Genomic DNA, 12183 nt, shown 5'->3' with positions numbered 1-12183 from the left:
TTTCTTTTTCCCCTCAATTTTAATTTTCGTAGCATTCTTATAAGCTGTGGATGAACTGACAGACTAGCCTGCCATCTGTTCTTCCATGACATGGTGCAACCTAATCAATTATCCCCAGACCACTTTAGAGTAAATAACATGTCTACAATAATAATAATTAGTCAGTTAAAAACAAAACAGCATAATGTAACTCCTGGTGGGAATTAGGTAGATTTCAGAACAGAGAATTTTATTAACTGAGATTTTCAGACCAGGAGAAGACAACTTTGAAAGGAAAAAAAAAATCACCTTCAGTAATTTATTCTGAAACATGAGTACAAGACAGCATCCCTAGAGTTTGGACATCTTTGACCCTTTGTAACCAATGATGCCAGATTCAAGTAAGTTTGCCACTCATAGATTTCTAAGATTTTGGTATTAATATATGTGTGAATAAGCCTAAGCACTTGTATTAGTCTAGGAACCATAATAAAATTATAAGTATTTAAAAAAATCACGCAATGGCAAGCAGATGACATTATTATAGTGTTATATTCCTCAAACCCAAGGAGAAAATTGCATTAGAAGTGTTTCTTGCTTGGCAGGACTACAAGTTTAGATTTATGAGAGCCCCCATCCCATACCATGAAGCCTGATATCTTCAGGGAGAGAGTTCTCTTCAGCAACCATCACAAATAGAAATCCTGGGCAAGAGGAGTACATGACACATTCACCCACTTGAAGAACAGGCAAAACACAGAAACACAAACTGCTGCAGACATAAAACAAGTTAACAGTTAATACAGGGACTTCAGAATTTCAGGAAGATTGCAATTAATATCAGTAATACCAAGATCACACCAGGCCATTTCCTATGAAGTTAATCTGAACATCATTTTTCACAATGCAACTGTTTGCCATTTTAACTCTGTAGCAATGATTTAGACAGAATACACTAGAAACTATTTTATTTACTCAATTGATGGACATTTGAAATACATCTTAGCACTTGAGTGCTTAGTACAGTCTTAGTATTTTCCTCTTTGCAACATGATGTAAGCAATAGATAAATTGGAAAGATTCAGTGTTCCAGTGAGCTAATCAGCAAATTGCCAACTAAAATTTCAGTCAAGGAATCACTGCAATCTCAGTGAATAAATCACATTGATTGATCAGAAGGAAGAATTGCCTCATCACTGTCATTACATTGAATATGATAGTATTGATATTGTGTACATTCTATGGGTTGTGTCCTGAAAGAAGATAACATTTCTGCCATGTTTTTAAGTATTAAGGCCATGGTAATATGTAAAATAGCTCCAAGTTGACAAGTGCTGTCCCAGATCTTTTCTAAATGGTCAAAACTTCTCATCCTTGAGCCAGGTTCCTTTAACCTTCCTCTGGAAATCCAATAAATTTTTACCAGTAAGTTAAAAAATAACATAGCAATGTAAACCTGGACATTTTACCCAAAACTGCCTGATCAGCCTGAGACAATGTAGACTATCTCCTGCAAAGTAAGAGACAAGAATAATTGTAGAAAACATCTTAGAGGCTTTGATATACATAAATATCAGACCACCTACCACAGCATATCATAATATCAGTAAATTTAAATGAGAATAGCAAACATATTGGATATGTGTGCTTGCTCTCATGCTGCCTCATCTTCCAAGGAAATTATCCATAAAATATAATATATGGCAGCAAAGAATCTCACACTTTTATGATGCAGTCCTTCACAGGCTAGATTTTGTGTGTTCTTACACATAGATGGTGAGGTGTGAGGCAGATTAAAACTCACACACCTATGGCCTTGTTACAGCTTCTCAAAGGTATACAATTATGTGGGATCATGGAGAGAGAGAGTGAAGTCTCTGCCATGATGCAGGCCAGTGAAGATAAATCAATGAACCACAGATTATCTTCATTGGTCCCTCCATGACTGCTCCACTGTGATTTCTGTGACATGTATGCACCGACATATTTGCTTGCTTAGGTTCTTGTACCACTCCTCCTCCTGCAGAAGCCAAATGCTTCTGGCATTCTGACAATTATGTTTCACTTCCAGTTTTCTAGATCCTTCAAAAGACCATTCACCTTTCTGTTGCAGCTGCTGACCTCTTGCTTCTGCCTGTTTCTCCATGTTTTACCATCCACTTCAGAAAGGGGCTAGCAATTATGTGCCTGATGTTTCCCTAACCTTGACCACCTTGAAATGTGATTTTGTGATTTTTGTTGAAATGTAGGACATGGATCCCTTGCAGGCTTTTACAAACATGAGAGTTCCCATGTGTCATTGACACTGATGAATTGCTAGATCACTACAGAACAACTTGGAAATGGCAACGGAGCTGGCTCCACTGCAGCTAACTTGAGCTCCTGAGAGGGACCAGAGGGGTTTTTTGATTCTTTTTATTATGTGATATCAATTAACCATTTAACAAGTTACAATAAAAAGCAACTTTCCAATGGAATTTTTAATGCAATGAAAACAAATTACCTTCAAGATGGTTATCATTTGGAATCTTGAAGAGAATGAAAATAAGGCAAATGCCAACACATATTCATCCAGATTGCCCATAACAACTTGCCAGGCATCCCTGTTTCAAATCAAGTAAATCTGTGCAGCTTCTCTTTGACAGCAACACAAAATCCCTTGTGAAATGCATTAAATAGCACAGCTGAGCCAGAATGTTAGCAGAAGATACTGCACCAAGCAGCTTTTTTTTTGAAGTGGGTACTTCTGTTATGCAATCCTCTTAGAATTTGCTTCTTTCAAAGAATGAAAGACAAAAAAAAAGCCTCAGCAAACAAAAACCACAAATCCCATACATTTCTCAACTCAGTTGAAATTTGTCCACTTGGACACAGCCTATTCACAACAATTCCAAAATTCTGGCATTGGCACAGACTATATTTGTAGCATTCAGCTGTAGTAAAGGACCAAACCTGGTCCCAGGCAAGCATGATGGCTGGGATGAAGGTGTTTAGTGGATGAGAGAGGCTTCAACTCTTTCAACAAGAATGATGCATAAACAATACAAGCAGAAAATACAAGCAGAATTCACTAATATCAACAATGTGCTAATTAGGCACATGAGACATTTTAACAACTCACTTTAATTCTGAGCCTTTCTGAGAATTTCTGTAGTCACAAGGAAGATGAGACCATAGACAGAACTCTCTTAATATGAAAACATCAATTTACAAGCTTAAGATCTTATTCATGTAATTTTGCATACATCCAAGAAAAGAAAAGCTAAACTTAATATTGAAAACTTCTGAGCCCTACATCAAAGTCTCACTCGAGCAACAGGTGTGAGGGAGAGTGCAGCCCATCAACTGCATGTACCATTTCTTACACAAAAGCCATCCACAAATGCACTCTCAGGCTGTGGGGATGAGTAACATACTTCGCCCTTTCTCTGCTTTCTTTGCCCTTGGAGAAGTAGGGAAGGAGGCACAGAGTGGAGAGAAGATGAGATGTGGGCTGTGTTTCCTGTCCATGAGGCACACCAAGCTAAACAAAGCATGTGTGAAGGCAAAGCACTGCTCTGGAAAGTGGTCTGGGGTCTGCAGGCCACCTGTTCTGAAGGGAAAAACTGTCCCTCACTGAGCTCTCCCACATTTGTACAACATACGACACTACACTTTTGTAACCTAACTCTACATATGTTTTCTCACTAGTGTACACACAGTTACAGTCACCATTCCTCCTCCCCTGAACAGAGGATCCTCTCATTTGACTGAGGCACATAGTCGTAGCTGCAGATTCCTGCTGCTCATTTCTGGTGTGATGTCCATATGCACAGCACTTCTAGAGATGTGTTGCTGTCTTTGCAGTACAGGCAGAGAATAATCATCTTTGCCCTTTCCCATGATCAATGCTGCCTCCACACTGCACATCTCTTGGAGATTACTTATTTTCTTGTTCCCTCTTCTCTCTGCTGAGTGTATCAGATATGTCATAGAGCAAGGATACATTTGATGCTTCCCCAAGACATATTAGCAGCTTCAGTATCTTTTATCTTCTCGGACCTTTTCCATTATGTTCTCAGAACCTCAGAAAGTCTCATGGCAATATGAAAAAAAACCCTCCATTGCTCTGTGCACATATGTGAGCTTTCTCTTGTATTGCACTCAAGTTCAGTTGGATGTTCTTCAGCCTTTGATCTTGTTTAATCAGAAGAAGGAAGAAAGCTAAGGAAGGAGAATATGAGCTTTCTTTCATGCTTGTTCTAATTCTTAGGTCCAATAAAGAGGACAGAACAAGGATGCTCAGGGTATTAAGTGCAAGACAATCAAAGAAATGACTGAAAGGATTCTGCACCCTGCCAGCTATCCTGAGCTTTGCCCCTCACTCATGTGGCTAAGCTTTGGGGAAGGAGGGCTTCTCTGTTGACCGGGGTTAGTGTCTTTACTCCCCCACCCCCTTCTCTACCACCTCATGCTCATCTTTATTAGCTTCTTCACACTACACAGTCCTCTCATCGATTACAAGGGACAGCACAAAGCAGCCTAATGATGGGTCAGTCTTAATGAGAAAAGCAGCTGCTTTTGAAGTGGTGTGGCTTCGTCCTGCACCCTGCCGAGTCCTGGCATGCAGAGCTTTGCCTCCTTTTAAAGAGCAGAGCCATGGAAAATCAACAGTGAGCAGCCTGGTGCCTCTGAACAGAAAGGGCCATGTGCATGGCTATTTAGTGCTGTAAAAGAGAGAGCATTTGCACAAACGGGAGTGAACATAAGGAGGCCTTCAGAGAAGAATGGGGCCTTGGCAAATTTATAGACTCCCCTGAAAGAAAGTGATTACAGATCATTATCCAATTGAGGCAGATTGATGGGTTAGGGTCAAAGTAATACTGCAGAGCTCACTAGAGGGACAATGCCTGCTTGTCAGTTCTGTCCGGGAAAAGAAAGAGAAGGGAAACTACCACACAGAGAGGAAAGACTTAAGCTTTTCCAGCCGCTATCTGAAAAATCATTTCTTATCTTCAACCTGTCCTTTAAAAAAAAAAAAAAAACAAAACAAACACAAAACCGAAAAACAAACAAACAAATAAAAACCCCAAGGAAAAAACATAACCCAAACTTGCAAGACCAGTATCGCTGAGTTAAAACTGCACATTCAGAATTGTGAAATAATTGTGCAAATAGTGTGCAAACAGCGTACACCCAAAGTCTTGTGATCAGTACTCTCAGAAATCACGAGTACTAGCACTAGTAAAGGATAAATTGCATCTTTGTTTCATTTATATTAAAAACCCAAAGAGACCTTCTAAAATAAATGTGTAATTTTTTTTTTTAATTTTGGTGAAAGGAGGACATTTTGTTAACAGCTATGGTTGAACTGATTTGAAACTCTGTAACATCTGGTCAGGCACAACTCAGCAACACTGACATTGAATAAAACAAGAATAAATGTTTTTCTATTGTTTCTTCTGTATTAATTTTTTGAGTGTTTAAAAGTGTTTTGCATTCATGCACTTTTCAAATAGCCATAGAAATGGAAACAGCATGGCCCAAAGAGCAACTCACAGCATTTATTGTGCATTTGCCTCACATTTTCCAATATAGTTTTGGAATGTAAAGAATTTGAGAAAAGAGAGAAGACAATGCATTCATGAAAGACCTGATTTGTTTAATTGTTTTTATTTATTAACTTCTCTGTTGTTCCCCATGTCTCAGAATCAGAGCACCACACACACTTTAATGGATGTGTCCCCATGTCCCCATGGATAGAAGAGTAACACTGGCCTTGTTTCAAGAAAAGACTCAGTAGGGCAGCTTGGCCTTGGGGCCACTGTCTTGAGAATTTAGCAAGAGCTTCCTCAAGTTTTGTTACAAAACCTCCACAGGCATGAAAGTTATGGTCCCAGCACTCTGGGGCTCTGGGGTCTTTCCTGGAAACTCATGTCCTCTTCCAAAGGGTGTTCAGACACAAAAGGACCTATCCTAACTTAGAGGCCATTGGAGAAGACACACCAATTGGCTTCATACTAGAGTCAGCTGAAAAATCTGTAGGAATACCTGGTATAGATACTGGTAACCTAGCTCCCATCTGTTGCAGTGACAGAAATTACCTGTCCTGCAGCCATTAGACAAATTCTGGCTCAGCTTTGCAAATAACTCTGAGTCAACTTCAACTTGCTAGTTCTCAGTTAAAGAGGTAAGGATAACTAAGAAAATAAAAACATTGCTGGTGTCATACTCATCTGCATGTTGTAAAGGTGTCAAAGCGTCAACAGAGACTCAAAGACTTTCACTTCATGCAGTACCTCTTGCATTCAGGTGCTTTTTATATTCATTTGGTAGCAACCCAGTTGTAGCATGATCATGTGGCTCTCTATCAAAGAGAGTTCTCTGATATTTTTGTTAAATGGGAAGAAATAGTTCTAAATTACTCTTTCCTTTTGTGGGGGTTCCCCCAGAATCCTAGCACCACTGTTTTTATCTTCTCTCTTCTGAATCTCAAGACCACTGAATTTTCACTGGAACTGACAGCTCTTCTCCACTGGTCTGAGTTTGTCTTCTCATATTCTATCTGTAAACCAAAAAGGACCCAAATGACATTCATCCCAGAAAAATTCCAAAAAGAGCCATGGGGTGTCTGTGCAATGACATTCCACATAAGCCATCTTCCCTCACCTTGGAGTCACTAAAACCAGAGTTATGTTACATGGCAAAAAAAAAAAAAAAAAAAAAGATCTGTGGCTGGTTTCCTACCTTACTCTGTTAGCTAGGCTGGAAGTTTAACTCATATATGTATTCCCTGAACTACGTTTAGCTCTTTGACTCTTTTCCCATTTTCCTCATTCATCATTTTGTTACTGAATGACATGGATTCCTCCATTCTCATTCCTTCCACACATTCTGGAATTTCTCAGCATATGAAAGAGCTGTCATTGAGAAAGGATACCACTGATGCCTTTTCCCGGTCTTAAAAATTGACACGGCTAAAGGATAAGAGGTTTTACCTTGGTATTTGCCTTGGAATGTTCCACAATGCACCTTTGCAAAGTGGTGCACCAATAAGGACCCTGAGGTAAAACCCCTTATCCCTTGACCATGGCTGGCTCTCAATTTTCTAAGAGCAGGAAAAGGTATCACCACCTATAAGATGACACACATTGTGCTAAGATATCTTTTGTCTTGTCTTTCCTTCCAACTTTTTTCTGTTTTAGACTAACAGTATTCTTTTTTTGCTGTTCATGGTTTAGAAACAACTTGTATCTACTCTTCCTGAAGTTTGCTTGCATTTGTTTCCACTTGCTTCCTCTAGCTTGGCAGGAGATGTGCATATGTGCAAGACTCCATATGTTTTCAGAGATAATCTGCTTTTTACTACCAGTAAGAATAACCTTGAATACATATTGCACTGTCACAGCACATTTTCTATATGAATCAAAAAGTAGAACTGGTGCATTGGAAAAGCAGACCATATTTTTAAAGGCAAATTCATGAACTCTGTTTTTATGAACAGAGAAAGTTGAGGGATGGGGGTGGGGGATATCACAAGAAAACAGATGAGTGCTTGTGATCTGAATTCTCTGTCCTACCAACATCATGTTCTGTTGGAGCTGATCCATGGGGAAGTCTGCCTGTAAATTGAGGCTGGGTGCTGAAATGTCCATACCATTTCAGTGAACTCAGCATGAGCACATCAAGTGGAACACTGCACTGAACAAGGTCGAAGGAGTGAAATGGCTGCTCCCTTCTACTCCAATCAAGAAAGACATCAGCTATTCAGAGGAAAAAAAAAAAAAAAAAAGAAAAAAAAACCCCAAACCACAAATCCTAGGATCACTCAGTTGGGAATAAGGGAGGGGAAAAAAGCATTTCTCTTAAGGACACTTTCCATTCTATTTATAGCTATAGTCTGTATGGTGCTCAACATTTGACCCGCAGGGTTCACAGGTAAGCAAGAAATGCACAGATGTGTGTATTCTAAGTTATATTTCATCCATTTGTGCAAAATAGACACAGGAGAGCTACAGAAAACTACACACTTGGGACAATATCCTTCCTAGAAGAAGAACATCTGATTCATGCTAAGTTTATCCTCTGGCAAATCTTGAGTTTCAATGATGATTATGTTTGAGTAAAAACTCAGGGCAAAATCCTGAGACATTCAGCACTGGTGGAAACTTTGTCACAAATGTCATAGGATCCAGGAGTTTAGCATGAGCAAGCCTTGCTCTTTAATTGTTTTAATTGTATAATGTTTACAATACTGTAGTGGCAAAGAAGATGCAATCTTCCCTCAAAAAAGTTGTACATACATCCTCTCAGTGTGAAAAGGGTGAGAGGTGAATCAAGTCTGCTTCAAATTTTGGTGTTTTGGAACAATTTCCTTATTTTTAAATTCTCGAATGAAAGGGAAACAAAAAAGAGCCTTTCTGCCTAATATAGCTTCCTCTGTTTTCTTTTTATTTTTTAAGTAGTTTTTTATTGTCATTGTTTGAGGTATTGGCTAGGTATTTTTTAGAGAAAGGAGGAACCTTATCTGCGTGGGTGAATTGGACTCACTAAAACATGTTTCTGCCTGCTGAGACTTATTGCAATGGCAACTGTATTCTTCCTGTTGATACAGCATCCCCTCTACACAGAATTTGTAGAGTACTGACAAAAATTTCAGATGCGTAATATTTTTAGGCAAAAATTGCCAAAATTTGGCTAGATTATCCATTATGTGTTTCTCAATTCCGCCACAAACAACTTTAACTATCAGATAACTTTGGGTTTAGTGCCTTTTTCCCAGGGAATATCATCTCCCTTGTGCTCAAGTGGAGAGACCCTTAGGGATGTTGGCATAGCAGGTGCCTACACTTGTTTTGTAAATAGAGATTCCTATTTGACATAGGGCAAATCTCCCTCAACATCTGCTGAAGTCTCCTCTTCACCCACAGAGCAAGCCTATTACTTCAGTTGTATGGGGCTACTGCCTTTGATTTATCAGAAGATGTATCCTGATGTTTCATTATATATGGGTAGCAACATTTTTGTAGCCATAAAGCCTAAGAACACGAATAACATATGTATATATATAATTTCTATTTAATTTTTATTTAAAATGGCATAGAAAAGTGCAATATTTTAGGAACTATTAACCAAATCAAATGTATAATCCTTCTATAAAACTTTTATTTATGTGTAAAGCCATAGGTGTTTAATTTTACCAGTTAAGTAAAAAGGTCTAAAACTTGCTATCACATTCTCTATTATTTTTTCCACCCCTAAAGACACATTTGGCTGCTGAAATCATGACTTTATGCCCAACAAAGTTGAAGAACCTCTCTGTCCCAGGTCATTTCCTCCAATCAAACCCAGATCTATAAGAGGTTTGAAATTTGTTACTACATGCCTACTCTTTACAGGCCTGTGTAAAGGACAAGGTGAATAAACTGTAGCAGCCAGACAGGCTGTACCATCTAAAGAAAAATACCAAAGAAGCAGATTCAGCAAAAGAGGTCTGAACACGAAGGACTAATTATATCCTGTACCCTTCCAAGTGGTCCTGCCCTATTGAGACTGAGAAAAATGGGTGATGAAGACGCTGAAGCCTTTACTTTTAAGCATGTGAAAACTATTCTGTGACTAGAACAAGGGTCACGCATTTTCAAAGTCAGTTCAATTAAGCAAAACACCAGTCCCACTTCCTTGGACCCACCAATTAAACTGCAGCCAAAAATGTTGCCCATTTGCCCCATAGAGTACTGAGTGTATTTATAGTCCCCAAATGCCTATGGTCTAATCAAAACTGTCACATAACAAGAAGCCAGCCAAGAAACTCAGACAGTTTGGTTAATGAGACAAAGAGCAGCTTCATATTCATTCCCTCCTAAACAAAGATCTGAGGAAAGTGTATGGACTGGTGGGGGAGAAAGACTACAAGTACAGCAGGCCCAAAGAGAAGGGCACAAGCTGACAGTCAATTAGGCAATGCATCCAAGCCTGATCTGAAGACTCATGGCAAACAGAGCAACCATTCATGCACTGTGACATGAAGGTCAGTAGAAGAAATCACATGCTTGCCTGGAACTTACGGAAGTGCCCACAAAACAGCACGTGGCAACATATGATAGAGCTCAACTCCTGTTCACAACCTACAGTGATAAAATGAAAAACATCTCTGATTTTTTTCCCATTAAAAAACAACAATTGTATTATTTTTAATTCAAAATACATATTTTCCCCCCCTCTGAATAATTATCAATAATTTTAAAGAACTCGGCATGTATTGTGCTCCATATCTGAATTATTTGTCTTTCTGATTATCTGACAGCTTTTGTCTTCCAAGAAAATATATCAAGATCCTCAACAAAAAACACAGATGTTAACTATTCTTAAACACAAGACAAATGCATTTTTTGTTTCAAGGCACACATTGATCAAAAGAAATGCTAGAAAACAATTTTTCTTCCGATTGGTTGCTACTTCCTGTTTTCTCAGATGCATTATCTTGTTTGCATTCTCTGTTTCTGAAGCATCTGCTAGCAGTTACTGTCAGAATTGTGATAATGACCATGGTCAACCAGTAGTTTTAGCTGGTGGATCCTGTGTTCTGAGCAAATTGCAGATATTGCTTTCAGTAACTCAAGCAACACATGCCAGCAAGCGCAGCAGAAGAGTTTGACCTCTCTTTTTTACAAGGACAAGATCAAGCCTATCTACAACAGATCAGAAAGCCCCAAAATGGAAGGATTCCAGGCTAAAGGTTTTCCAACAAATAATCACGCTCTGAGCTCCAAAAAGGGCTTGTATCTTTTTCTTTGAGAGCTAAGCCATCCAGCTCACTAGCAAGTTTGGGCAAAGAGGTTGCTCATAGGCCAAGACACAAGAGCTTACAAACAGTTCTGCAACCCCAAGCTTGTCTAGAAGCAGCATTAAAATTAAAAAAAAAAAAAAAAAAAAAAAAAAGAAAGTAAAGATAAGTTAGCACTCTCCTACTCTCCTGGCAGGGTTTTGGAAGCATTCGTAATGTTGGCAGGGCAAGGAGCTGTTGAGTTGTACCATTGTCTTTAAGAGGTGAGGTAGAAAGGGATTTCTTCACTGCACCCTTTTTTCAGGTGTCTAGTCGGTGTTTGATGCCAAAAGACAAAACAAAGAAAATTAGAAGAAACACCACTGTGAAACAACAGTTTTAAGCAGGGAAGTTTTTCTCATGTCTATGTTTTTCCTAAAAATATCTTGGAGGGAAGGCAATCAAAACTCCAATGTATCCCAAGAACTATATTTTCTGCCAATATGATATGAAAGCAAGAAAAATAAATATGAGGAGTACAAATGAGCTGGTTGGTTAAATGTGGTCACAAACCAGTGTGTTAACAGGAAAATGGTCATAGAGTGGAAGGGAGAAGAGCAACGACACAGTGTCACCCAATTTGTTAAATCTGTGAGAATCTCGCTTTGGAAATAGTTCTGTTACATCTGCCTTGTAATCTCCAAAGAGTAAAAGAGAAACGCAGACAATTTTAGGATTGCTGGTATAAAAACTTCCTCAAATAAGGAGTACAAGTAACTCTGCCTTTCATTCAAATCTAGAGGAGCCCTCAAAAGCTATAAATAATTTGTGCAAGCCTCTTATCATCCTGAAATACATGTGATTAGAAATCTGCTAGAACTAAGCTGCCAGAGGCAGCAGTCCTATTACATACTGTTGGCCTGTATGCCTGATACGTGACATTTTCCTAAATCCTGTCAGGGATAATCTGTCACATAACCATCCTTTAGATTATACTTTGAGACTGTAGTCTTTTAGTACAAATATAAATATGCTTAAATTATTATGCTGCCCATTAGGAAGATGATCACTTCTTGTACAGAGGAAAATATTACCAGATAACCAAATACATTGTAAACACCAGAGCAATGTATCAGGAATGAACAGAAGCACAAACCAGACCAAAGGCTTAGACACAGTAGTGTCTACCTATGACCTAAACAGATTTTGTCTCTTCTGCTTGTATTCAGGAAATCCACTCTTGCTTTTCCACCTATTAGCAATTTATAGATCTAATGGAAGGGCAATACACTTGAGTATCTGTGTTACAAACTGGTCTCCAGGAAACATCCAGAAAATATATTATTTTTCTACTGAAGTGATAGGATACTCCCGAATGCTGTAATTTCCTTTAATGTAAAATGGTACGGTCTTTCTATTAGTTTCTTTCCATTACTTTCATCACCTCCTGCTCAAAATCC

Source organism: Taeniopygia guttata, chromosome 2 (genome assembly GCF_048771995.1).
Source record: "Taeniopygia guttata chromosome 2, bTaeGut7.mat, whole genome shotgun sequence".
Lineage (NCBI taxonomy): Eukaryota > Metazoa > Chordata > Aves > Passeriformes > Estrildidae > Taeniopygia > Taeniopygia guttata.
This window is presented reverse-complemented; position numbering follows the sequence as displayed.